This window comes from Balaenoptera musculus, chromosome 17 (genome assembly GCF_009873245.2).
Source record: "Balaenoptera musculus isolate JJ_BM4_2016_0621 chromosome 17, mBalMus1.pri.v3, whole genome shotgun sequence".
In the NCBI taxonomy this organism is placed as follows: Eukaryota; Metazoa; Chordata; class Mammalia; order Artiodactyla; family Balaenopteridae; genus Balaenoptera; species Balaenoptera musculus.
In genome coordinates this window covers 7,003,005-7,030,841 of record NC_045801.1, presented here as the reverse complement: position 1 = coordinate 7,030,841, position 27,837 = coordinate 7,003,005, and the positions used below count along the sequence as shown (strand labels likewise).

The following is a 27,837-nucleotide window of genomic DNA, read 5'->3' as shown; positions in this document are numbered from 1 at the left end:
TGGACTGAGGTCACAGTAACTCTGTAATGATTCCTTGCAAACGTGACTAAATGAATATAATTTAGAATTCTCCAAGTGCCTACAGTTGCTAGGGCCTGTAGTTTTCTTCTCTTAGTTCACATTCCCAGTTTAACACAAAAGGGACCAAGACTCAGGGGGGCTGTGTAACTTAGATGAGATGGGGCAGCTAATCAGTGCACAGAGAGGTCCGCCTGAAGCTGAAGTCCAGTGGTCTCCCTGACCACCAGCAAGACTAAACAGAGGAGAATTAGTAAACAGGGCTACCTCTCACCTCTTCCTGATGGTAGACCAAGCCCCATGCTCTGGGGAGAAAGACTGGGGAAGGGGTGAGCATGCAGTCCTGGCTGTTTCTGAATCTATAGAGTCAGGGATTCCATTTCTGCCTCTTAGGGTCACAGTCATTCACCATTTTTTTTTAATTAATTAATTTATTTTTATTTTTGGCTGTGTTGGGTCTTCGTCTCTGCGCGAGGGCTTTCTCTAGTTGCGGCAAGTGGGGGCCACTCTTCATCACGGTGCGCGGGTCTCCCACTATCGTGGCCTCTCTTGTTGCGGAGCACAGGCTCCAGACGCGCAGGCTCAGTAGTTGTGGCTCACGGCCCAGCCGCTCCGCGGCATGCGGGATCCTCCCAGACCAGGGCTCGAACCCGTGTTCCCTGCATTGGCAGGCAGATTCTCAACCACTGCGCCACCAGGGAAGCCCCATTCACCATTTTTGATGGATTGCTGCAAAGATGGGGCAGAAGTGTATTGAAATGAAAAAAATACATATTTTCACTGCTCAGACCTCCCATTGCCGAGAAAAGAGGGATCCTGGTAAGAGAGAGAGAGCAAAGCATTGGGTGTCAGCAGTCTGGGGTTCAAAGCCAGACATGCAACCTTTGGTAAGATAATGAATGTTACCAAGCCTTTGCGTCTCATCTTGAAAACAAGCATTATAACTACCTTTTGGGTGTGTTGGGAAATTAGATTATAGACATAAAATCCCTGGCAAAGAGTCTGGCTCATAGTAAGCTATAAATTATAGCTGTTACGATTGTTACTACTTTACCTTTCTGCATTTTCCCAAACTTTTTCAATGAATATGAATTAGCCTATTCAGTGAATATGTTTGGTACTATAAAAAGTATGTATACACCAGAATAAAACTAAACCATGCTAGGCTAACTGCATACTCTAGCTCCTATAGGGGGCAGTGCTCTTAGAGTTGCATTACTGAAGGGAGTCGGAACTTGGCTTTCCCTCCCTCCCTCCCTTCCTCCCTCCCTCCCTTCCTTCCTTCCTTCCTTCCTCCCTCCATCCACCCATCCTTCCCTTCCTTCTTTCCTTCCTTTCCTTTTCCTTCTTTTCTTCCTAACTTATACTCACCTACTTTAAAAAATTGAGGCAGTTTGCATCATAAAAACAAGCGTGCACTGACATGGTTTACACAGAGAAGACTAGAAATATTTTAAGAGATGAGAAAGAACGGAACTAAGAACATAGGTTGAGATTCATTCACTCATCAAAACTTTCAACATTCATAAATAGTTTTATCAAATATAGAAGAAACAGGGGAGTGGAGGAGTCAGACAGTCTCTATCTCCCAAGAAGCTATTGTCTAAGGAGAGACAGAAAGTCATTAAAAAACACTTATTGCCATTTTTAATATACACAGAGTCCAACACTTGGGATTGCAACTGAGTTCTAAATGTAGCTGTGTTTCCTGGTAGCCAAGGCAAAAATGTGCCTAGAACACAGTGAGTTCAGTCTTTCCTTTTATCTGATAAAAGGGCACATGCAAATCCTTCCGGCAAGAAAGCTAACCTGGATTCACACACTGAGTCACTGACTCACCAGGACTCTTGGTTACTGTGTTCATGCCATTCATAAAAACCTTTAATTCAAAAGTGGTAGTTACACCCTGTTCTGTCATCATGGGTGATGTTATGCAAACAGTGTGTGCATGGCGGGGTGTGAGGGTCACCGCATTTAACAAAAATAAGAGCAATAATGATTTCATTCTAAGCAGTCTAATTTTGCCTTTGGAGTATCTCGGTCCTCCCTCTCTGGGCTCTCTGTGTCCCTAAGTTGGTTCCCATCTCTCTCTAAGCTCCCTTTTCTCTTGGGATGCCTGATTTTCCAATTTTCCAGAGCTGCCCCTTTGCTGCCCTTGTGCGCTGCTCATCTAACTATCCTGATGTTACAGCCGCCTCAGTAACGACTCTTGGGTCCACCTAGGTAACCTGTCCCCTGTTGTCATTCTCTAGAGTTGATTCTCTGTTGGGGCTACTTTGAGAACGGAGCTGGCTCGTGAAGAGACTTGATGCATGAGCACACGTGGGCAGGCAGGCCTCCTTTGGCTGCACCCTGTGGGTTTCTTTTCATGATCACCCACTCTTCTTAGACACCAACTGGCCTCTGACCACCATATCAAGTCAGAACTATTCCTGACATGTGCAGAAGGCTTTGCAATTTACAAAGCACTTTCACACATCTCATACATGCTAACTTGGTGAGATTATGCATATTTTTAAATACTGCTTTTTCCCAGTTAACATTACATAGTAAGTATTTTTTCCATGTTTTTCTTGAAAACTTCATTTTTAAAGGTTTCCATTGTATACAGGCAGCCAAAAGTTCTCTATTGTTGGACAATTAGGGTGTTTCCAGTTTTATTTAGAAAGCTACATTGAGAATCTTTGTGCAGAAATCTGGGCTCCACATCTCAGATTATTTCTCAAGGTTGGATCCCTATCAAGGGGATTTCTGAGTCAAAGATTATAAAGCATTTTAAGATTCTTGAGAAGTATTGGATCTTTGCCTCATTGGTTGTATTTTCACGTGGATTCCCTTGCAGATATTTTAACAATACCAGGAAGTGTTCTTCTAACTGGATGGTGTGAAAGGATTCATTCAGAAAGACACAGTTCAACTAACAGAGAGTCAAACACACACACATACATGCACACTCAATGCTAACAGTAATTCTTTCTTTTTGAGGAACTGGTAAAATTCCTAGTCAAGTGTGACCAAGGAAAGTACCTGATCCTGCCAGAAGCCTCTTCTTCAGCTGTTTGCCTCTGTATTGAATATTAATTCTCTTTCTGTTTAGTTTGTCTCATGTACCAGGACAGTCTGTGTTTTGATGGTTCCACCTTGGGTCAAGGATTTTTATACTTTTTGCATAGGACTGTTTCTCTCTGTCTACATAGAGTACAGACTCTCCCGCCACTGTCCTTCGCCACATCCATTCCTAACTTGCTATTGTACCCATGTGTGCAATGATGGAACATAAGAAGGCCTGTCACCTTTGGGGAGGGCTCTGCAAAATGTCTGATCCTGTTGTTTGTCTCTGTGAGTAATTACTTTCGTGGGTCCCATGACTCTGTGTGTCCTGTGACACTTTCCATTGATCCAAGTAGCCCACAGCTATGTCCTAAGCACCTATGTCCCATGAATCTCCACTCCTCCTAAATATGTCCTCTAATCTGGTCACCTAGTGGCTTGTTGTTTACCTGTTCTCACACTCATAGGGCTTTGCTGGTGTATGAACAGTTTTAATTCTAATTATTTGTCCAGCTTTGTTGTACAGGTAACTTCTGTATTTTCACAGTGATGTTGTATCTTTTACTCATTTTTGTGATACTGAGTACTGGGACATGGTTGGTTTTTCTGTGCACTTTCTGGCATTTATTAGCGTCACCTTTTGACCAACTGCAAGCACTGGCGCTACATGAATGTGCCTTGGATTGCAACGTCAGTTAGCAGCACCGCGAGGGGAGCAGCGAGACGAAGGAGTCACTCCGAGTGATACAGACGTCAGTGCCAGCACCTCTTGCTTCAGAGAGGGGAAAAAAACCACAGCATGTTAGAAGCTAGGGGAGAATTTAGCTCATATGTTTGGAATCTTTAACAAGCCAATTTGCTCCCCGAAGACAGGTCTGCAAGAAGGAAAGTCAGTCTGAGCAGAGGAAGCTGATTGCAAGGAGTTACAGCTCTCGGTTCAAGTGAAATGGCTGGGGAAGAAACCTCTGGCGGAAACCAGTAAACACGAGCTTTGCAGACACCACCTCCAGCTGGTTGCTTGCTCAGGGCTGGCGCCTCCAGAGACAAGTCAGGGACAGGCCCCCACCCCGAGCCGCCAAATGAATGTGCCCACTCGGAGCTGAGGGGAAAGGGTTAATTCAGCTGAGACTTTGCTGGCTTCTGTGGGGAAGCTGAAGGGAAAACCACGCAGAGGGACTCATAAGCCTTCATGAAATTTTAATTTGATTTCATGAAAAGGTAAAGACTTGTATCTGGTCTTGCTGTATTTATTAAAGCAAGGATGAGTTCTTAGGACCGGGATGGAGCTGGGTAAAACCATGATCCCAGAAATACAGCTGTGTGTGTTTGTGCACGTGCGTGTGAAAGAGAGACAGAGAGAGAGACAGCGCTAAATGGAAGGTCTGAGGGTCAAACCCAGGCTCTGTTGGGGGAGGAGGGACTTCTGACTCAGGCTTCATAGTCATAAAAATCCTCACATGCAGCCTTTTCTCCAAATGGCACTTAACCTTCACAGGGATTTCTCAACAGGACTGACTGAAGTCAATTTCCTCAAACTTCAAAACTCATTGGGGACTTCCCTGGTGGTGCAGTGGTTAAGAATCCACCTGCCAATGCAGGGGACACGGGTTTGAGCCCTGGTCCGGGAAGATCCCACATGCCGCGGAGCAACTAAGCCCGTGCGCCACAACTACTGAGCCTGCGCTCTAGAGCCCACGAGCCACAACTACTGAGCCCGCGTGCCTAGAGCCCGTGCTCCACAACAAGAGAAGCCACAACGATGAGAAGCCCGCACACCACAACGAAGAGTAGCCCCCGCTCGCCACAACGAGAGAAAGCCTGCGCGCGGCAACGAAGACCCAATGCAGCCAAAAATAAATAAAATAAAATAAATGAATTAAAAAAAAATACTCATTTGGGGCCCGATGTGTACTCCACATTCGTGTTTTAAAATAAACTGTATAATTATTCTATGCAAATCATAATTATACTGCTTTGTAATTTTTTATGCTAAAAGCGTTAATTTATTCAAAGTCAACATTTAAAACAGGCCACAATTTTTGTAAGCCTGTTTTGGCAGTTTTCCATCTTTTTTGATGTAATGAGAAACTCTTAAATGGGAAGTGGCTGGGGCTGCTAAGTGACCCGCATTTGAACCAGAACCCAAATAACAACCACAACAATAATAAAAGTAACTGCTAATAATAATAATAGTGATACTTACGTTAGTGAGTCCTGTGAACCAGATACTCATCAGCTCCGTTCCAGGTGCTGTAACACATCATCCCCATATACAAATCCCTCTTTGAAGCCCACCCCATACTGAACAGGAGTGGGAGGAAGTGGACTACTTTCTAGTGTGCACAGGCATCTTTTAAGTACTAGATGTGTTTTATACTTATTAAGAGTCAGCTATGTTTGTTCTCAAACCAGTTTATGTTAGTTTTCCTGGTTACCAAATATTTAATTAGCCACTAGGTAATATGATGAAATATGATGTCAAGAAACAAGTTACTATTGCTTCAAACACCAAGTTGAATGCATTGGAAAGAATTTATTGAGTGCTTACTATGAACTAGGCTCTCTGCTGAGCAGGTTTTACATGCATTATCTTCTTTTTCCATTGTAATAGCCACCCCCCAAATTAGATATTACCTTTACTCTAGTGATAGCCAAAATGAAGCTCAGAGATCTTAAGCAAGTTACTCAAGAATACACAACTAGTAAATAATGGAACCAAAATATGAATCCAGGCTGTCAGACTCCAAAGCCCACTGCAGGGAACAGCCAATGCCCGTCCGTGCCTGACGTTGCATTAGGCAGGAGGTATAGGGCTGAAAAAGACACACGGCATGCCCTTGAGTAGCTCAGAGTCGTAGGGGACAGGAAGACAAGTAAACAGACCATGACAAAGAAGTGCACATGCATGCCATGAGGAAAGGACCTGGAACGCAATGGGAATGCCAATATGGCGTGTCTGACCCAAGCTGGGGGCGAATGAACTGGAGAAATCTTCTGGAAGGGGAAATTCTGGCTTGAGTCTTACAGCTTGAGCAGGCAGTTATCAGGCCTACGTGCTACATTCTGCCCCATCACAGCATCCCGTTTTATTAGAACGTTTCCCTGGTGAAATTCTGTCCTTGCAACACAGCCTGGCCAGGTGCTTTGGGTGTCTAATGGAATGATGAAGGGGCAGGTGGGAGCAGAGGTTGGGGCTGCGCCCTCCATGCCTGTGGTCTGGATGACACTGCTGCCCCAAGGCGTCCCCAAATGCCACTGTACTTTTCTGCAAGGTAAATGGGACCCTGTCAAAACAGCTGGAAATTGCTGACCTTGTCTCGTTGGTCAGTATAAAGACAATGAGCCAAGATGCGTAGCAGTTGGGGGGTAGAGGTTCTGGGGACTCTTGCAGCCTCATTTGAAGTGAGACGTGCTAAGCCTGCCATATTTAATGGCAGGCCTGGGAGTGCAGTTGAAAGCATGGGAGCCGTACTTCCCTTGACTCTCGCTTGCCCTGTAACACTGCCTCTGGGCCTTGCTAAGTGGTAGCTCCATCCTCACCGTGGACAGAGGCCAAGGGACCGGCAAAGATTCTCAGACAGCCCCTTATCTGCCAAGCCTGCAGATTTCTTTTCCTTTTTTTAACTGTTTTAAAGAAATTGGCTTTTCTTCTTGTGGGGTCCCTGAGGTTTTTGGGAGGCCATGAAAAGCTTCAGAAACTTCAAAATGCGGCGCTGATGAGAAGACAGGAGCAAGGGACAGCATCTAATGGAAACTGAAGTCATAGTAACAGCTTGGGGGCTCCCAGACCTCAATCCCCTTATTGTCAACTGCCTTTTTAAGGACGAAATCTTGATGACTGGTCAAGACAGCTAATTAGAGGTTATCCCATTACACAGCATTCCTGGATTAAAAGCTTTCTGGGGTCCCTGAGATTGTGGCAGGTACAGATGTCCATTTGATCCTTTGATTATGTTTGAGCTCAGTACCAATTCTACTGGGAATTGCCCAGAATGCCTCTCCCATTTCTCTGGGGTCTGGCAACAGCTGGGATATGGACCCAACAGTGAAGATGTTTTCTTCTCTGCCTACTGACACCTGATCAAAGTCTTAGCCCATCAATTATAAAAAAAAAAAAAAAAAAAAAAAAAAAAAAAAGGTAAAATAAAAGCTGCAGAATCAACACTTTAAAAAAGGCTTCTTAACTTTTCAGGATGTCTAATTAATGATGTGAGTGGGCAATTTGCTGCAGCCCTCGCTGATTAATTTATCAAAAGCTGAAGGCTTTCTTGTTTGCCTCTCAGTCCAATTAGTTAAGTGTTGCATGTGACAAGCAAAGCAGTGTCTCTGGGAAAGCGCTGGCCGCTCCTCATCGAGGTCCTCCTCCCACCCAACCCAGTCCACTCCTGGGGCATCTTTCCCCTCCCTGCTCTCCTGGGTGAATCGCCTGAGGCTGGTTACTAACAATCCTGCTCATCCGGCCTTCTCTGGTTGAGTGGTCCAAGGCAGGCTGTGGCTCAGGACAAAGCCACACGCTTGTTAGCTGTCCCGGAAGGGCCACTGCCACTGCTTTCCTGCCGGCACTCCCCAGCTCACCACTTGATTAGGCTCAGTTTAGCTCTTCACAACAGATCGACGCATGTTGTTCTCTAATTAATAACAAGCAAGAGCTCACATGTGTCTGGCGTGTCATCATCTGTGAAGTGGCTTTCACACCTGTTGTGATGAAGAGTCTAGGACAGTAATTATTATAATCTCCATTTAGCAGAGGAGACAGCTGATGCTTAGATAGGCAGATGTAAACTGTGCAGGTTCACTGCATCATTTATCTAATTGCTACAATTGTGATGCATAATATCTACCCTAAAACTCAGCATACAACAAGGAGCATTTATTGAGCTCACTTATCTATGCATTAGTTGTGAGTCAGCTGATTTAGACTGGGTTTGGCTGGTGCAGTTTGGTTCTGTGCCCTGAGGCCCTCGTTCTTCTTCTGGGACAGAGGGCAGTCCTGGGTGTGTTGTTCTCATGATGATGGTAGAGACTGAAGAGCCTAGACTTGGAGCTGGCACACAGTTACTTGAGTCTCATTCTGTTGGCCAAAAGGAGTCATATGGCTGAACCAACGTCAAGGATTGGGAAAATATGCTCTATTCCCTGTAGTGAGAAGTACTGCCAAGTCGCATGGCAAGAGGTATTTACATCAAGGAGGGGTGAAGAATTGTAGTTTTGGGGCCCATGGCAGGCTGTCCCCAAATATGCCACAACGGCATAAAGATTATTTTGAATTAAAGTTACTGATACTTACAAAATGGCCAGTGCAAGTGCAAGACGGATACCCTGACCCTTTTCTCCTGTCTCCTTGAAAGCAGGAAATAAACCCTTCATGTGAAAGGCACACACCCTGCATCTGGAGGTTGAAGGACACCCTTATTACCAGAAATAGGAAATTTGGCCCAAGAAGCCTGTATAAAAACATCTTGTTACTTCTTAATTTCCTACCCCAAGACCAAACTGTTTAGATTCTTCACTAATTAAGCAATCAAAACTTTTGTTTCTTTGTCCTGTTAATCCCTCACAAATTTATTGTTTCTTTATGTAAAAACTATAAAAGCTTCCTGCTTTGGCCACTTCTTAGGTCCTATTTCTTTGAGACCTCCAAGAGCATGAATTAAAATTTGTTTCTTTTTCTCCTGTTAATCTGTCTTGTGTCAATTATTAGTCCAGCCAGAAGCACTCAGTGCCCAGTAGTGCAATCTACTATAGAACCAAAAATCTGGCCAGGGTTTTACTCCAAATCCTCACCTCTTTCATGGTGCAAATATTTTGGGAGCACCTACAGCGTGTAAGACACTTTTTAAAAAATGGGGACTGAGTGAGAAAGACAAAATCTCTGCTGTTACAGGATTTAATTTCTAGTAAAAAGAAAGAAAAGTAGCTAAACAAGGAAAAAAAAATCAGCTCATGATATAGACAATGTGGACCAAGAGCTGGAAAACTTCTGTGAAGGACCAGAGAGTAACTATTTTAAGTTTTCTGGGCCATCCAGTCTCTGTTACAATTACTCATCTCATAGTTGCAGCATGAAAGCAAGGACTGAAAAGATGTTGCTGCTTTTCAGTAAAAATTTATTTACAAAGAGAGCTGGGGGCAAGATTTGGCCTTTGGGCTGAAGTTTGCCAAACCATGATGTACAGAATGAAAACAGCTATGGGATGGAGAGATTAGGACTGGTTATTTTAGATTGGTGGGGTCAGAGTGGCTCTTTGTGGGGCTATGAAGTTCAGACTGAGGCCTAAATAATAAGTCAATCAGGTGAAAGTCATGTGTAAGAAGGGCCAGCACAAAGGCCCCAAGGTGAGAAAGACCTGACATGTGTGCAGAACCAACAGAAATTCAGTGTGGTTGGAGGTAGTGGGAGACAGAGAAAGCAAGTGAAGATGATATCCAGGTTAATAAATTTGGGTTTTATTTTAAGTGTACTGAGAAATGTAAAAGAAAAAATTTGCACTGAGTGTGTGTTAAAAATAACAAGACAGATTTTATTTGCGCTATTGCAGTGAGGGAGAGAGACTTTACTATAGGACTGAACTCAACTCCAAATACAGCAGCGATTGCTGGGGATCTATAGCCAAGGAACAGAGTGTGGAGGTCAATGGCTCGAAAACTACTAAGGAGAATTTGATTAGACATCAGTGGTAGGGGGTTCTTGCTAAACAGACTTAACAGGATTCTTGCTAAAGGCAGGTAGAGAACTTAGATATCATGGGTGAGGAATGAGAAATTTGATCATATATCAAGGTTTGGGAGAATTCTTGCTAAACTGACTCAGAATGATTCTTTGCACCACCACCAGGTAGGCGCCTCCTGCTCTTATTTTCCCTCCTACTGTCGTTAATGGCTCAGCAGTGCCCTGCAACCAAATCTTCTAAGGAAATCTAAGTTCTCACTGAGAAGCAAACAAAACAAGTTCATTCCATCTTGGCAACAATCAGAAAAATCAGATGGAATAAAATCCTTGGGAAAGAAAAATGTCTTTTGCCAAAACTACAGCCCACTCAGGAACTTTAAGTTCCAAGCTTCCAACTCAGCTGAAAGCTTTTCCATTTCTAGTTCTTGTCAGAGTTGGCAAATGGCAATATAGTGAGTGAGGGAAACGTCCCTTATTATTAGACTTTCTGAGCCTTTTTTGCTCTTGCAAAACACTATTTTGAACGACCCTCAAATGATTCAGAAGTGAAGAGACTCCACTGGCTTAGCGATACTGCCAATGCTTCATGCAACATGCACCATGGATTTTTCCTCCTCTTGAAGGAGACATCTTCCCGTCTTTCCTGCCTTGGAATAAAACGCAATTTATGGATTTCAGGGTGTCTTTCTTGTTTCACAGATTATGGCAGTTCTGCGGAATCTCAAGTGCACAGAGGTCACCACTAGGTTGCAAGCCTCAAATTTCCAGCTAGATTTATCACATGCATGGAAAAGTACTCAAGTCTCCAGTGCACCCTGTGAATCCTCTTGTGCCTAATGCTTCTAAGAACAAAATCCATACTCTGTAGCATCACATTAATGAGCCATCAGGATCTGACCCTGACTTTCCACCAGCTGTGCTTTCTTACCACTCTCCACAGTTAGAGATATACTGCCCTCTGACCCTACGGACATACTCCTTACCATGACCCATGTTGACCCACTGTTCGATTCCTTGGCTTCTAACCAACTTCCTCTCATTCCTCCCGATTCAGCAAAGGCATTTGTCCTTCTTTTGGTTCTTTGCACAAGCCAAACTCATTCTCAACTTTGGGTCATTACACTAGCTGTTCCCACGGCTTGGAATGCTCTTCTCTCGTGTTTGCACTTGGCTGACTCCTTCTTGTCACAAAGATTTTAGCATGAATGTTTCTTTCTCCGAGAGCCCTTTCCTAGGATTGTTGCCAATCATTGTCTATGTTGTGCACTGCACAATTTCAGGGGGCACTGTTCCCATGACAGTTCATGTTAATGGTATGTCTTCGGGTTGTACAGGCACAGTCAGCACAGCCATGCTGGATGGCCCTTGTCTTCTCTGACGTGCACTCTAATAACCTTCCAACCCCATCCCAGTCATTTTATATTTTTTCACCCCTTTAAACATTTTTTCGCCATACCTACCATTATCCAAAATAATTTCATTTAATTATTTATTTACTTCTTTACTGTCTGCCTGCTCCTATGAGACTGTAAGCTGCATAAAAGCATAGCTTGTGACTTTCCGGTTCATGCTGTAGCCCCAGTGCCTAGAAGAATGCCTGGGAGATCCTAACTGCTCAGTAAATATGTCTTAACTCCAAAGAGCAAAATGTAAAGAGCAAAATGTAAAGAGGCATCAGAAAAAGACAGTCTCTTCAGTAAGTGGTGCTGGGAAAACTGGACAGCTACATGTAAAAGAATGAAATTAGAATACTCCCTAACACCATACACAAAAATAAACTCAAAATGGATTAGAGACCTAAATATAAGACTGGACACTATAAAACTCTTAGAGGAAAACATAGGAAGAACACTCTTTGACATAAATCACAGCAAGATCTTTTTTGATCCACCTCCTAGAGTAATGGAAATAAAAACAAAAATAAACAAGTGGGACCTAATGAAACTTCAAAGCTTTTGCACAGCAAAGGAAACCATAAACAAGACGAAAAGACAACCCTCAGAATGGGAGAAAATATTTGCAAATGAATCAACAGACAAAGGATTAATCTCCAAAATATATAAACAGCTCATTCAGCTCAATATCAAAGAAACAAATACCCCAATCCAAAAATGGGCAGAAGACCTAAATAGACATTTCTCCAAAGAAGACATACAGACGGCCACGAAGCACATGAAAAGATGCTCAACATCACTAATTATTAGAGAAATGCAAATCAAAACTACAATGAGGTATCACCTCACTCCTGTTAGAATGGGCATCATCAGAAAATCTACAAACAACAAATGCTGGAGAGGGTGTGGAGAAAAGGGAACCCTCTTGCACTGTTGGTGGGAATGTAAATTGATACAGCCACTATGGAGAACAATATGGAGGTTCCTTAAAAAACTAAAAATAGAATCACCATATGACCCAGCAATCCCACTACTGGGCATATACCCAGAGAAAACCGTAATTCAAAAAGACACATGCACCCGAATGTTCATTGCAGCACTATTTACAATAGCCAGGTCATGGAAGCAACCTAAATGCCCATCAACAGACGAATGGATAAAGAAGTTGTGGTACATATATACAATGGAATATTACTCAGCCATAAAAAGGAACGAAATTGAGTCATTTGTTGAGACGTGGATGGATCTAGAGACTGTCATACAGAGTGAAGTAAGTCAGAAAGAGAAAAACAAATATCGTATATTAATGCATGTATGCGGAACCTAGAAAAATGGTACAGATGAGCCACTTTGCAGGGCAGAAGTTGAGACACAGATGTAGAGAATGGACATATGGACACCAAGGGGGGAAAACTGCGGTGAGGTGGGGATGGTGGTGTGCTGAATTGGGCGATTGGGATTGACATGTATACACTGATGTGTATAAAACTGATGCCTAATAAGAACCTGCAGTATAAAAAAACAAACAAAACAACTAATACTAAACTTTCATTGGGTTATTTGTATGGAAATATGTTAATATAAATGTTTCAGACATTACATGAAATTTCTAAAAATCTTATATCTGTATTTGTATGGAAATATGTATGGAAATATGTTAATATAAATGTTTCAGACATTACATGAAATTTCTAAAAATCGTGTATTTGTATCTGTATGGAAATATGTATGGAAATATGTTAATATAAATGTTTCAGACATTACATGAAATTTCTAAAAATCTTATATGTTCTGGTATAATGTTATAAGTAATAATCCTAGTTATTACTTTAAAATGTATATCTCAGAAATAAATAATTTTCTTGTCAACTGCATTATTATGAACTTTCATCAAATCTTTAACCGTGGTCATTTTTAAGTCTTTTGTCATTTACAGACAGTTCTGGGTGTACTCTGATGATTTTGCAAATATGTTCCTATAAAAGGGTTTCATCTTCAAGAAATTCATGGAAAAGACTCTGACAAGTACAGGTTTCTGGTAACTGACTGTACTGCTGAACTGAATGAATAAGCATTTTCAGAACTCTAATGAAAAACTGATGAACTCATAAAAGTGCTAACAAAAGATCAAGATGAAAAAAAAAAATTAATTACATGGGACTGAGTGAACTGATGAGGATGAGTATAATTTTTGTGACTTTCTGTCTGAATTAAAAAAAAAAAAAATCCCACAAGGACTCAGAGGCAAAGAATATACAAATCAATTTTCACTGCAAAGTAAAGGAGCTGTTACAGTGGAGGATTACTGGACTGAATGTCAATATTATGACATAGTATGAGTGTGTGTCATGTTTGGTAATTGCAATCATTGTTGCTTTTGTTGTGGTCATCCATGTACAATGCTTGGTGTCAGTCTATTTATCTCTTGTAAAAATAAAATACAGTGTGTGTGTGTGAAAAAAAAAAAAAAAAAAAAGAAAAAGACAGCAACCAGGAAATGAAAAGTCACAATAGACCTGCACAGAAACTCTCTCTCTCTCCTCTTTGTCTTTTGGTTTCCCTATTTGTCAAGTTAATATCTGCAGTTGTCTGCAGATAAGCTTCTCAGCTTTGTAGTCCTCTTGTTAGATGATGATGACTCCTTCCATATTTCCAGATCCAGCCACAAGTAGGGAAACACTCAGATCTCTCTTGATCCTGATCCCACATTTCAGAATAAGGAATGTGATTATTTCAGTTTGAGCCAAGTGTCCATCACTGGTCCCATCAGGTCTGGTCAGGAGAGTGAGGCCATGTGATTAAACATGGCTGCCAGTGAGAGGTAGTCCTGGGAATTTCCCAGAGAAGAGGAATCTTCATGATCCAGTTAGACTCCAACAATTCTGATCCAAGGTGGCAGCAGAGCCTCAGGTTCAGGTAAAAGCTGATGAGTCCAAATGCTCAGTAGAAGAGGTCATGGGATAAGGGTCCAGATTCAGGTAGCTTTTGGTAATCAGCAGTGTGATGCTGTACAAGCGTTTAAATTTATTGTCCTTATCTGAGAAACAAAGGCACTGGATTCAATTATTCCTATGCTCCTTTCCAACTCTGCCATTTCATGTCTTGCAACCTGCTAATCACCCAGGTTAACCTGCTCTCCCACTGAGTTAATCTTCCTTCAACTCCATTCTCTAACCCTGATCTACCTAGTCCCACTGGCAATAGCAATGTATCAGGGAAAACAACTTCCACACTGCCAGCCAGCGGCCAGAAAATGCTGAGAAGTATCAGAATTAGGGACACAAAATCATGTTAAGATCCACAAAAAAGAGGTTGTTGTACTCTGGGACGTGATAAAGACCTCAAAGGAAGACCAATAAAGGTGTTCAGACCTCTAGACCCAAATAAAGTGAACGTGCTTGAGGGAAAAAAGAAAAAATTATAAGAAAAGGTAAAAGCTGAGAAAATGATCAAGATGCTCAAATGGAGATTATCACAACGTTCCCGGATGGAGATACTTGGCAAAGGGACAGCTGTAATCCATTCTCCCAAGTTAATGAGGGTCGAAGCCTTCAGACAATGTGTTCTAAATCCTCCAAACATCCCCAACCGTTACCCCATTAGTGCCTTTGTGCATGTGAGTGTGCTTGGAGACGTCTTTTCAGCTGAAAGATCATGACAAACAGAGAGCTCTGTGCAGCTTGAAGATCTGAGGGGGCTCAAGTGCTTAAGTGGTTCTGGCTGCAATCAGCAACTGCAGAGATGCCTGGAATCAGACACAAACTTAATTGAACAGTGGAGAATAGACAGAGAATGGAGAAGAGGCACAAAATAGGAGACCTAAAGAAATACTGATGCTTTGATGAAAATAATGATGCATTTTTTTGCTCACGAAGGGCAGGGGCTATATCGTGTGTGCTTCATTGTTTATTTATTTTTTTGTCGCTAATAGCAGTTGTTATGATGCCAGGCTCAAGGGATGCATGACTATATGTCTGTGAAAGGAATGTCTGTGTTGGAATAGTGGTACTTAACGTGCCCACAGAAGATTCTCAGCTCTGCAGAGCTTTCCTTTGTAACTTTTTGTTTTCGGGGGCGGGGTTGGCTGATGTTCCTCTTGAGCCAACCTGGGATTCTCTAGGGTTCCCTCACATGGAGAAAAATTCTATTCGTGTGTGCTCTTAAAGTCTCACTATCTGGGATAACACCGATGAAGCTTCTTTTAACAATACTGACCTTGGAAACTTTCTCAGTTCTTCTTGGAAATGGTGTAATAGATGTTGATCATCTTCAGAATAAAGTCCAAATATCTTAGCATGGAAACCCATGGTCATCACACTCTGGCCTTTGGAAAACTCCTCCATCTCAGCTCATGGCACTTTTCAGTTTTACACCTTGAAATTCCCTGAACTTGCCATTCTTCTTCTAGCTTCTGAACCTTGCTCATTCTCTTTCCCCCTTTCCAAGGATGCTCCATCTCCTCCCTCACCAGCCCCATGGGGCTAATTCCTTTAGGATTCAGCTCATATGCATGTCCCTCTCTGTCCCCTCATTAACTCTTCATTTATACCTCATCACAGTACTCATCATTCTATGCTATGATTCACCGTTTCCTTTTCTTCCAATCTGTATTAGAGGCCACTTGAGGACTGGACTACTATTTTATTTATTACTATCCCTTCAGTTCATATGACCATGCCTTAGATATTCTAGGTATTCAATAAGTTGTTTGTTGAATGAATAAATGAATGAATGAGGTGATGGGTTAGAAATCAATCTAGGAAGATGGTATAAGAACTTTTTTATGTTAAGGACCCCATACTCTTAATTTCTTCATTGGTGGACTCTGCTGAATCACTATGATTGAAGCCACACTCTAGATCTCTGAAATCCATAGCTATTATCAGAGATAATCTAGGGAAAGAATCAGAATCAACTTGAAAGCACCATGTGGAAGCATCTTAGAGAGGCTACAGGGAAGCCTCATGAGCAAATGGAGATGATTTTGCCATGGCTTCCTTCTTGACCCTGGACTCAGGCTACAAGATTGAGGATACTGAGAAAGCATTCAAAATAAATGAAAGAAGTAGCCAATCTTGTACCTCCTGTCAGTACTTGCCATTTATAATATAAAGTCAAAAACTTCACACACTGCAACTCTTGTCATTTTGGGGAGGGTCCTATCCCAGCCCACAGGAAAGTCATTTCTCCTACAGTTTGAAGTCTAAGTCAAGCATTGGATATCCCAGGTCTCACAGCTAGTTACGGAAGAGGTGGAAATGGTGAGCGTGTGGATGAATAGATGGAGGGACAGAAGGATGAAGGATGGACGGATGCAGGTATGAACGCATGTATGGATAAATGGGAGAAAGAGTAAGAGCGGGGAGGGCAGGAGAGCAGAAGGGACACTGAGCTAGAAGACAACTGATTGAACTTAGTATGTCATTATATATTGGGGACAAAGGAGGCAGAAAAATTAAATAATAATGAACAGCATTCAGCCTAGGAGACTAGAGAATGGTGATAAAAACTAGGGAGGGGGTTTCCCTGGTGGCGCAGTGGTTGAGAATCTGCCTGCCAATTCAGGGGACACGGGTTCAAGCCCTGGTCTGGGAAGATCCCACATGCCGCGGAGCAACTAGGCCCGTGAGCCACAACTACTGAGCCTGAGCGTCTGGAGCCTGTGCTCCGCAACAAGAGAGGCCCGCACACCGCGATGAAGAGTGCCCCCCCCCCCCCCGCTTGCCGCAACTAGAGAAAGCCCTCGCACAGAAACGAAGACCCAACACAGCCAAAAATAAAATAAAGAAATTAATTAATTAAAAAAAAAAAACAAACTAGGGAGAAGGGTCAAACTGCTTTAAAAACACTTCTATGCATAGGAATAGATGAGAAGTGACTTTCTCTTCCCCAAACTGAGGGATTTATTTTGATTGTAGACATAAGAGAAGGTTTCATCGGAGAAGGTTACCTTTCCTTTGCTCCAATAAGACCTTCAAATTTGCTTTCCATGATATTTTACCCTGCACAAAGGGCAAAAGGACTGAATTCAGACTGTATGTGCACATGGGTGTATGAGTACATAACCTGAAAATGTCTCCGGTGTTCAGGAAAACAAGAGATTCTTGTATTTCACTTATTAAAGCTTTCTGATTACTAGACCGTGGTCATATAGGGTTGCAGATATGAGTGTGAAAAGTGGGTAAAATTAACAAGGAAAACGCTTTTACATTCAACAATTAGTAGCTATTGTTACGGATATAAACAGTAATATAAATAAAACATTTCAAGAGAACAGCGAAGGAAGTTATTAATTTTGACCTTGGAGGAAGCCAGAGAGGAATCTGAAGGACAAGCTTCACTCATTCTGTCATCCTCCTCCTCCATCACTTACATTTGGCAGGACTCCAACTCTGACTAAGAAATGTCTTGGAATCTGGGCTGTGAGTGTGAAAATTATGAAGTCATATCGCACTTGTATTCATCAGAATTCACACTCATACCCAAGGGGAATACATTCATCTTTGCCAAACTCCAAAGAGAGTAGCTTAAGGTCGTGTTAGTATTAAGCATAAATTGGTGGCTGAAATAGTGCCAAGAGGAAAATTATCTGTAACAAGAGCCATTTGTCAAGTAAGGTGGCCCAGAGTACAGAGAAGCAGGTGGGCCCTATGGCCAGTGCTTGCAGGATCTAGCAGGTGGTCTCTTTGTGCAGGCTGCTGGCTCCCACTTCCTGAGTCACCACAACATGTAGGATGGGGACATTTGTGAGTCCCTCCAGAGCATTCCCATTGTCAGCTCATCGGCCACCAAGCCCAGCAAGCTGCACAAATTTATCTACCAAGGGTGAGGGAAGGCATCGTTTGTCCTTCTTCTGCCCTTGTTTTCTGGGGGAAATGGAGATGAAAAAGAGCGACAACAGCCCTTTTCAAAGAAACGAAGAGTATTAGCTTATGTTCTGGGACTGACATTAACAGTTATGGGGCAAAATTGTCTTCACCCCAGGAAAATGATGGAATCTTAATTAGTGCTTCGAAATTCAGACTCAAGACACAGGGAAAGGTTTGGAATCAGGAGTAAGGTTTCCATAGACAGAGAAAAGAGAGTGGAGGAGAGCTTTCCTGGGGAAGAAACACCACAGAACGCAAAAAGTACAAGACCACTCTTCAGGGTGCTTGGGGAAGGGATGCTGTCAGGAAACACTGCCTGGTTATGGAATTCTGAAGAATTATGGTGCAGGGGATGGAACTTCAGATTTGGAGTGAGAGCAGCACTGGGTACAAGTCCCAGCCAGGCCACTCACGAACAGGATGGCGGAGGTGGGGTGACTTATTTAACCCCTGAGCCTCAATATCTTCATCTGTAAAAGATGTCCCCTTTGTGATGCCTAACTACAACATTCGGTCCATACTAGGTGCCCACTGACCAGTCAGCATGGGGAAGGGAACCCCCCATGGGGGGGGGGGGGTGGACAGTCTCCCCATAGGGAGACTTCCAGCAGAGGCTTGGTTAATTCAGAGCTGAGTTTTAGGGAGATAGCAGTGACAGCCTTGAAGCTCTGGAGAAAGACTGCAGTTTGCAATTGTCTGCTTCTCTCCTGAAACCCCTTCACCCAGGCTGTCCGGTGCCTCTGTGAGCTGACTCACCCCTCACCTCTCTGGAGCCCCTGAGACTGAGACTTCCAGGAAAAAAGGCAGCCCTTCTGTCTCAAGATTTAGGTTTTTTCCCCCAACAGATGCGCAAGCTCACTGCCTGGGGTCTTTAAACAATGTGCTGTCAGCTGTTAGGCGTTTTCCACAGTGCCTTTTTTTTCCCTCTCCCATCTCTGATAGGTAACCTCAGACCTTCTAAGAGTCGGGTCAGGAATTTCACTGTGACAAGCCCCTCTGAGGCCTGTCTGAATGCACACTCGGGAATAATCAGAGGAATTGGTTGGACTAAGAGGCCCCCAAATCTGAGAAAGTCCTAGAGAGAAAGAACTCCCCTGCGTTTTACATCCCCGTGGCCTTCGCCCTGCAGTTGAGGAGAAACGTCCAGAGTGGAGGTCCCCCCAGCCGTCTTGAGATTTGAGACGCTCTCCACCTGCACTAACCACGCTGGCCTTTTGTTATATTGGCATCTTGGTTGAACATGTGATAAGTGCCAGGCATGGGCTGGGCTCTGGAGCCTTGGAGGTGGAAGAAGGTGGAAGGTTGTTCTTTCATCTCCAGGTTTAGACTTCTATTAAAGAGACAGTCACACAGACACATGTGAGCACAGCATGGCATTTTTCAGTGAATGATAAGACTACCCACCTAGATGCCCAAACCAGAAATCTGGTTGTCATCTTTGATACCTTCCTGGATGGAGGGATGGCCAACTGCCCATGACATACCCCCTGGGAAGGGGCAGTCCATGTGGAAGGTACGAGATGTTACCTCCTACCCCCACTTTGTTGATGTGGCTATAAGATTGAGTATGTTTTTTTAAAATCTTCTCAAGGGATGTTTATTTGCACATGAAAGATCACTCACAGATTACCCTGGTTTTAAAATTTAACATTGGGTTTATTAAATTTTAAAACAAAGTTGGGTTCTTTCTCAAGCTTTTAAGTTCAGTTTATGAGCCTTATTTTGTTTGTAAAAGTTTAGCGAAAATTAATAATCACATATAAGGAGACCTTGGTTAATACCTAAGCTTGTTTATAAAGATTTTCAACTGTGTTTATAATTTTGATACATTCTATTTTCAGTACTTTAATTGTCTGATTAACAATCAAAATTTCCCAAGTACTCAAGACTTATAAATCTAATAGATACATTAAACTCATAAACATGGTGATGCTTTTTTTTTTTAAATTTATTTATTTATTTTTGGCTGCATTGGGTCTTTGTTGCTACGCGCGGGCTTTCTCTAGTTGCGGCGAGGGGTGGCTACTTTTTATTCCAGAGCACAGGCTCTAGAGCGTGTGGGTTTAAGTAGTTGCGGCACGTGGGCTCAGTAGTTGTGGCTCGTGGGCTCTAGAGCACAGGGTCAGTAGTTGTGGCGAACGGGCTTCGTTGCTCTGCGGCATGTGGGATCTTCCCGGACCAGGGCTCAAACCTGTGCCCCCTGCATTGGCAGGCGGATTCTTAACCACTGAGCTACCAGGGAAGTCCCATGGTGATTCTTATGATAATCAGAAATGCTCAAGCATTATACATAAATCTAGTAAAAATTCAACTTAAAACAGCATGTCTAAATCAATTCCTAAATGAGTCATTTTAATTGTGATCACAAAGTTTAACTGCTATCCCAATAGACCAAACACTCTTAAAGACAAAAATTTCTATATGAATCATACATTGCTTTTAGAATAATACAGGCACACCTTATTTTCTTGCACTTTGCAGATATTGCATTTTTTTTACAAATTGAAGGTTTGTGTCAACCCTCTGTCAAGCAAGTCTATCGTCACCATTTTTTCAATAGTATTGGCTCACTTCATGTCTCTGTGTCACATCTGGGTAATCCTCACAATATTTCAAACTTTTTCATTATTATTATATTTGTCATGGTGATCTGTGATCAGTGATTTTGATGTTACTATTGCAAAAAAATTATGACTTGCTGAAGGCTCAGATGATGGTTAACATTCTTTAACATAAAATATTTTTAAATTAAGGTATGTACATTTTTTAGATATAATGCTATTGTACACTTAATAGACTACAGTATAGTGTAAACATAACTTTTATATGCACTGGGAAAGCAAAAAATCTGTGTGATGCACTTTATTGTGATATTCACCTTATTTTGGTAGTCTGGAACCAAACCTTCAATATCACTGAGGTCTGCCTGTAATCGGTTAATAAAAACTATACATAATTATTTTATTTTTTTGTAAAAATGTATACTAACAATTACATAAGTGTATACACTAACATGTTAACAACTAATAACTCTGGGTGGTGGCATTTTGGCTGAATTTTATTTTCTTATTCAAACCTTTCTTCATTTTCAAATGAATATGTGGCTCTCTTTTTTCTTTTTTTTTACAATCCAAGGAAAGACATAATTAAAAAAAAAACAAACCACTTAGTTCCTGTTCTGGGATAGAGTCTGTGCTGGGATCCCATCTTATAGGGTGGTCCCTGGATACCTAGCCCCCGCTGTGTAGCCTTCCTCATGGGCCATCTGGAGCCTGGACCCATTTAATCACTGCAGCAGGCCTCACGGGACTTGCACTTCATGAATCCATTTGTGCAAAGACACTTCCGACATCAGGCTTTGAAATTTATTATTATTATTTTTTAACAAAGAGAGGAAGTCTATACCTAAAGCCATCCTCCACAGTCTGAGCCTTTGGGACCATCACACAAATTTAAGTTTAACTGAAGAAAAGCATAGATCAGAAGCTGTTCTCTCCAAGCCTGGTGGACAAGCTCACTATGACTAAGGAACTGATTGCCTGACTAAGTAACTGTCTGACGAGCTGAAGGACCCATGAATAAATGAATAAATACATGGACACAGTGAATTAGTGACTGGCTTTGAAAGTCTGAATAAATTAGTGAATGGATGAGTAAAAATAACTAATTGCTTAATGACTGATTGATTGACAGAAGCAAGGACTAACTGGATGAGTGAATGAGTGAGTAGGAATCAAAGACTTCCTGAGACTGACCGTGGGTGAATGAATTAATTGGTTGAATGGATGATGAGTAAACGATTGACAACACTGACTGACTAAATTGTCCACTGAAGACCGAGTAAATGAATAAGTGAATGAGAGAATGAATGACTGAGAGTGAACTCAAGGCTTGGCTGACTTACTGACTGTGCTTATCTGAATTAGTTGACTGACTGAATAATGGTTGTCTAAAACAACAAAACGATTGACTACAATAAATGGGACACTGAATGCATGAATGAATGAATGAGTTTGAAGGAGAGGGCCTCACGGGAACTCTTTTGTCCTTGAAGTTGCCATTCCTCCATCCCAGCACTGCGGCTTCCACCCAGCGGTGTACGGCCCCTTCCCTCCACATTCCCAAATACCTTAGATTTATTGATGTAGTTACTCAGGACCTCCTGGTTGCCTTCCCAAGCGCTCTCTTTTCGTTTCATTTTGCGGATGAAACTTGATACCTGACTTGTGGTCTCTTCTTACTCTTAGGATTTGTCAATCAATCTTGATTTTTTGGCTTGCTCCCCAGGGGATCTAAGAACACTGAGTCACACCTGAGTCCTGGGTCTTTGCTTCTGGGCACCTTGGGAAGGATCCAGGTCCTGGGGATGCAAATCTTTCCCAGGGTTCTTCCCAGCCTCTGGAGGAAGCCATTCAAACTCCAGGTCTTAAGGTCTTTATCTGTTGGGTGAGAGGTTCTACTGCACCTGGAGCTCTGCTGGGAGGCCCGGAGCTCGTCCACCTCAGTGCAGGGGCCTGATGACCTGATGCATGGCTATTCTCAGGCCCTGGGACGTGGGGAATGGTGTGCACTTGCAAGCTTCCTGGGGCACATTCTGTTGAGAAATTCCAGTGTTTGCCTGCTCATCCTTTTATTGTTGACCCTTGTGAGTTTGCCTTTATTTCTCTGGCTTACCTGAAGCAGACTGACCCTTGAAAGAATTTTCATTGAAATAAACTCCTCCTTGGATCTGGGAACGAAGCCTCCCACCCCTCCTCTCCTGCCTGCTCAGAGCTGCCTCCATGGACAGAGAGATTTTGCTAAAGGAGGCTCTATGTGTTATCAAAGGATTCATTAACTGGGAGCTCACTGTTTGGCTCTTGTTCATCAGCTTCGGATCACACAGCGGATCTGTTGTCTATTTACATTTATTAAAGGAACATTTCAGAAGAGTATTCATTCTTAAAGGGAAGCTCAGAGGTTACCCTTGAATTTCAGAGTGAAGATCTGCCAAAATCCATGGCCAAGAGGCTGAAAATAGACATGGTGTTTATTTGTCTGCAGCCTCTTTGGGTGTGTTATTAGCTGTGGGCACGAAATTAGAACATCACCTGTAGTGCCAGGCTGCAGTGAAGGTGGGACTGACATGACCACGGAGACAGGGCCTGATGATCGTGTGAGAAATCATCTTGCTTGGTTCAAAGCTAATAAACAAAAAGGCATTCTAATTAGATGTCAACTTTTACGTCAGGATTTGTAGAGTGGGCTTAACGTCTCAAGTATCTTTACATGTGTGAATACTCACATTGACCTGGGAGAAGGGCAGGAAGATTTAAACCAAGTTCATCGTCTGTCTGTCTAGGGTGACTTCCTGATTTCTGACCCTCCAATTACCATAATCTGTTGAATTCTAATTATACATATATATATTCACCCTATACAGTGTCTGGTGCATGATTGGTGTTTGATAAATATTTGTTGATGGTATCAATAAATGGCTAAATGTCAAACTCAATTCATCTTTTAAGGCTTAGTTCAAATTCTATATCATTGTGTAATCATTCCTTGAATTTGCTTACAACATGACACAAAAGGAAAATCAAGAGCCGTGGAGATAGGCCAACTTGGTTTCACTCCCCAGTTCTTTTACTAATTAGTGGTGTGTTTAACTTTTCTCAGCCTGTTTCTTCTTCATCATTATCTCTGTCATCATGATCACCATCATCACAATAACGAATACTCCTGAGTGCTTACCATGTGCCAGTTAAGCACATGCCATGCATCTTCTTTTTAATCTCCACAAAACTCCACTATGTAAGTTCTAGTATCTTCCATGTACAGATAAAGAAATCGACGTACGTGGAAGATCAGCAGTAGTAGTAGCTACCTTTTTACTATTTGCCAGGCACTGTGTTAAGCATTTTAAAATCCTTTCAACCATCGGATGAGCAACAGGTCTTAGTTTGCCTAGAACTGTTCTGGTTTTAGCACTGAAAGACCCATGCTCTGGGAAAAACCTTCAGTCCTGGGACCACCAGGACAGCAGATTACTCAATCCTCGTAACAAAACAGGAGAAAGGTGATACTCCTCCAACTTACAGGTGAGAAAACTTGCCAAAGTTCATGCTAGTAAATGGCAGAACCACGTATTCTGTTTCTCTGAGCCTCATTTTCTGCACGGGGACACAATTTCCCCGTCACTGGATTGTTGGGATATTAGATACTCTAATATGTAAGAGTATAGCACTTATTTTTCTACCTCTTGTCATTCAACACGATCACCTTTTCTTCTTTCTCTTTACATCAAGAGCCTTAAAGAATCACATCTGGTGGTCTCCACCTCCTAACCTTCCATTTTCTCTCAACCTGTCCCAGTTTTACTCCTTTCCCCATCACTTGTCTAAGAAAGAACTCTAGTCAAAGGTCATCGGCTAACCACTGGTCTCTTCATAATCCTCATTCCACTTCCCTGGAATGTGAGAGGCAGTCTATCTATGTTTGAAAAACTAAAACAAACGGAAATGAATTGAATCAGAATGAATCCCAAAGCGTTTGACACTTCTGACCTCTCCCTCTTCTTAAAATTCTTTGCTGTCTTGGTTCCCATGACTCTCTTAGTTCTTCCACGTGTCTGAATGCTCCTTCTCAGACTTCATGGCTCCTCTTTATCTTTCTTCTTTTTAAATATTGCTGTCTTTCAGAGTCCTTCCATTTGCCCTCACTTTGCAGTCTCTCACGAAGCCATCTCACTCATTTCCCAGACTTAACTGTCATATTTATACTGGTAAAATTCCAACACTTTCTCCTGAGTTTCATACATATATATCCAACCATATTAATAAGGAGAGCATAGGTCATGCTGCAGTAACGAATTTACCCTCAACTCAGGGGCTTTATGTATCAAACATGCAGTTCTGTCTCATGATTCATGTCCAGCAGAAGCTGGTAGACAGAGCTCCATAGAGTCACTCAGGGACCCAGGCTGGTGGATGCTCTGTTATGAACTCTGAACGCATGACCTCTAGTCTCTGTGGCGGGGGATAGTGAGGGGGATGGTTGTACAATGGCTCTTAAATCCTCCCATCTGGAAGTGACACAGATGACTTCTGCCCCTACTCAGTTAGCAGGAACTAGTCATAGGGCCCTGCAAACTGCAGAGGTGCTGGGGAAAAGGAGACATGTAGTGAGCCATAAATCAACACATCAACTGGCCCCTGGACATCTGCATATAGAGTTTACTAGGGCAGTTCAAGTTCAGGTTCCTCACAGAATCAATATCTTCTTCCACCAAACTGCTCCATCTTCTATTTTCCTGATCTTAGAAAAAGGGTCACCATCCGCACGGTATCCTGGACCGTAAGCATCTCTGCTTTTTACCTCCTCTCCCCTACTTTAGGCCACTTGTGAAAACTTACTGATTTTACCTCCTTGCCTTCCTCGTTGCTGCCTCTGTGAATCTAAACCTACTTCTCAACCTGCTGCTCTTAATCAGTTTCTTATCATCAGGTTTCTGGATTTTGGTTTTAGCACCTGAAATGCCTCCCCTCCCTCCCGAGCACCTCTTGCTATTTGTACTTCCTCTCCAATTCATCCTCCCTAAGGCTCCAGAGAGGTTTAGCTTGTTTTTCCTCAAGTGTTAATCCAATCACACAATGTCCTTGCTTTAATGTCTACAGGTTTCCTGAACCCAACTCCTGTAACATCTAACTTCTAACCTTCCTCCTCAAACTTGCTCCTCCTGAAAGTCTCCCCCGCCCATGTACAGGAATTCCATCCTTCTAGATGCTCAGCCAAAAACCTTGAAATCACCTTGATTCCTCTTGATTATTCTCATATTCCACACCCTATCTACCAGCAAATCTTGTTGGCTCTACCTTCAAAGTATATCCAGATCCAATCAATTCTCAAGAACCCTTCTGCTCCCTCTCTGGTACAAGTCAGCAACATATTTCACCCAGATTAATGTAAAACCCTTCTCATGAGTCCCCTGTCTCTACTTTTGTCCCTTTTGTTCTATTTCCTAGATTAGCAAGAGAGGTCCTTTTAAAAGTAAGTCAATCTTATCACTCCAGTGGTCAAAGCCCTCTAAGCGCTTCACATCTCACTTGGGATAAAAGACAAAGACCTGGGGACCCTGCAGGCCCTCTACAATCTGATCATCTTGGTGGAGCTCTTCTTCCAGGACCCTCCCCCAGAATCACTCCACCTGGTCATATTGGTCCCCTTTTTCTTCCTTCAATACACCAGAGTCCTCTGCCTTCAGGAAGATCTTCAGAACCAGGCCCCATCCTTTGGGTCTTTGGTCACGTGTCATTTCTCAGTGACCAGCTCCCTGACCAGCTGATATAAAATCCTTATCTCTCTTTTCCCTCCCTCCTTGTCTTATTTTTTTATCCATGGTGCTTATCACCATTTAACACACTATATATTATACCTATTTATCTTGCTGACTATCTGTCTCTTTCAGGGAGAAGGAAAGCTACATGGGGATAGGGATTTTTTTTCTACCTTGTTCACTGAGAGATCCCCAGTGCTACGAAGAGTGCCTGGGATGTAGTAGGCATTCAGTAAATATGTGTAAATTGTCCTGAAGATAATGGTGAAACCTCTTAGTCCAGCCTTCACCAATTACCGCAACCTCTTCATCTGCCATACTACCTTCTTAGTACAAAACCAACATTTCCCAAATTACTATCTACACAATGCCAGTCCTACTTGCATATTTGCCTTTAAAAAATGTTCAGGAAATATTTTACACTCTTGGCTCGCCCACCATCCCACAAAATTGGCCAAAATTCAAAATACATAATAGCATATTATAAAATCTAAGAAGTACTACAGGAAGTTTAACTTTGTTTCTAAGCTTACTTATTCAATGAATCCTTTTAGATGATTTATATTAGCATCCTGTACAATTGCAGCCCTTTGTGGATTTTCTGCTACATAGTTTCCAACTCCCAGAAGGCATCAGACTGTTTTGTTTGTTTTGTGATGTTGTTTTCTCACTTTTGAATTGCCAAATACTCTCCCTCATCTCTTTCCCCTCTACATAAGCACACACACAAGCACACACTGTCCAGGACAAATAGTAACTTCCCTTTCCTGCTATTGTGTGAGCTTACAACTCTTTTATGAAGCCTAGTCTGATTCCCCACCCTCCTCAACTACTTTTTCCTTTAGTGCCCTCACCATGGCCTGGTAAAGTATTTATCAGCACAGCCAATTTAGTTAATCCCAGATATGAAATCACATGTCTACTGTCCTGATTAGTTCTTAGCTTCCCAAAGGCACAGGCTGTATCATTTTATCCTTGTAGGCCCAGTTTGTACCCCTCTTCCTCACACAGAGAAGGTTGGCCTTCATCAATAGAACTGACCTGTTGGGCCTTCTGAAGTTAAGGCATAAGAAGCCTTGAAAGCATCTGCCTGGTTCTCTAGGAACTCTTGCTTGTGGGATATTCCCTCTCAAAACCCATCCACCAAAAAAAAAAAAAAAAAAAAAACCCATCCACCAGCTGTGAGAAGCCCAAGGCACATAAAGAAGCCACTTGTAGGTATTCTGGTTGAGAACTGCAACTGAGCTCCAAGCTGACAGCCAGCACCGCTGGCAGCCGTGCAGTGAACCACCCTGGACGTCCAGCCCAGTCAGGCCTTCAGACGACCGCATCCCCAGCCTCCATGTGACTGCCACCCCTGAGGGACTCCACATGAGAACCATCCAGCGGAGCCCAGTCAACCCACAGAACAAAGAGAGATGAAAATAAACTGTTACATTAGCCCACTAATTTTTGTGGTAATTTGTTACACAGTTATAGATACCTGAAACGGTCTTCTTATCCCACCTTAACATGTAAATT

At 42.5% G+C, this 27,837-nt stretch overlaps 1 long non-coding RNA gene across 1 annotated transcript in view; it reads right to left on the bottom strand.

Annotated features, from left to right (window-relative positions):
- The window catches only part of LOC118883600, a 60,670-nt gene that overhangs the window by 423 nt on the left and 32,410 nt on the right, over positions 1-27,837 (bottom strand). The gene's annotated exons all lie outside the window — the stretch shown is intronic.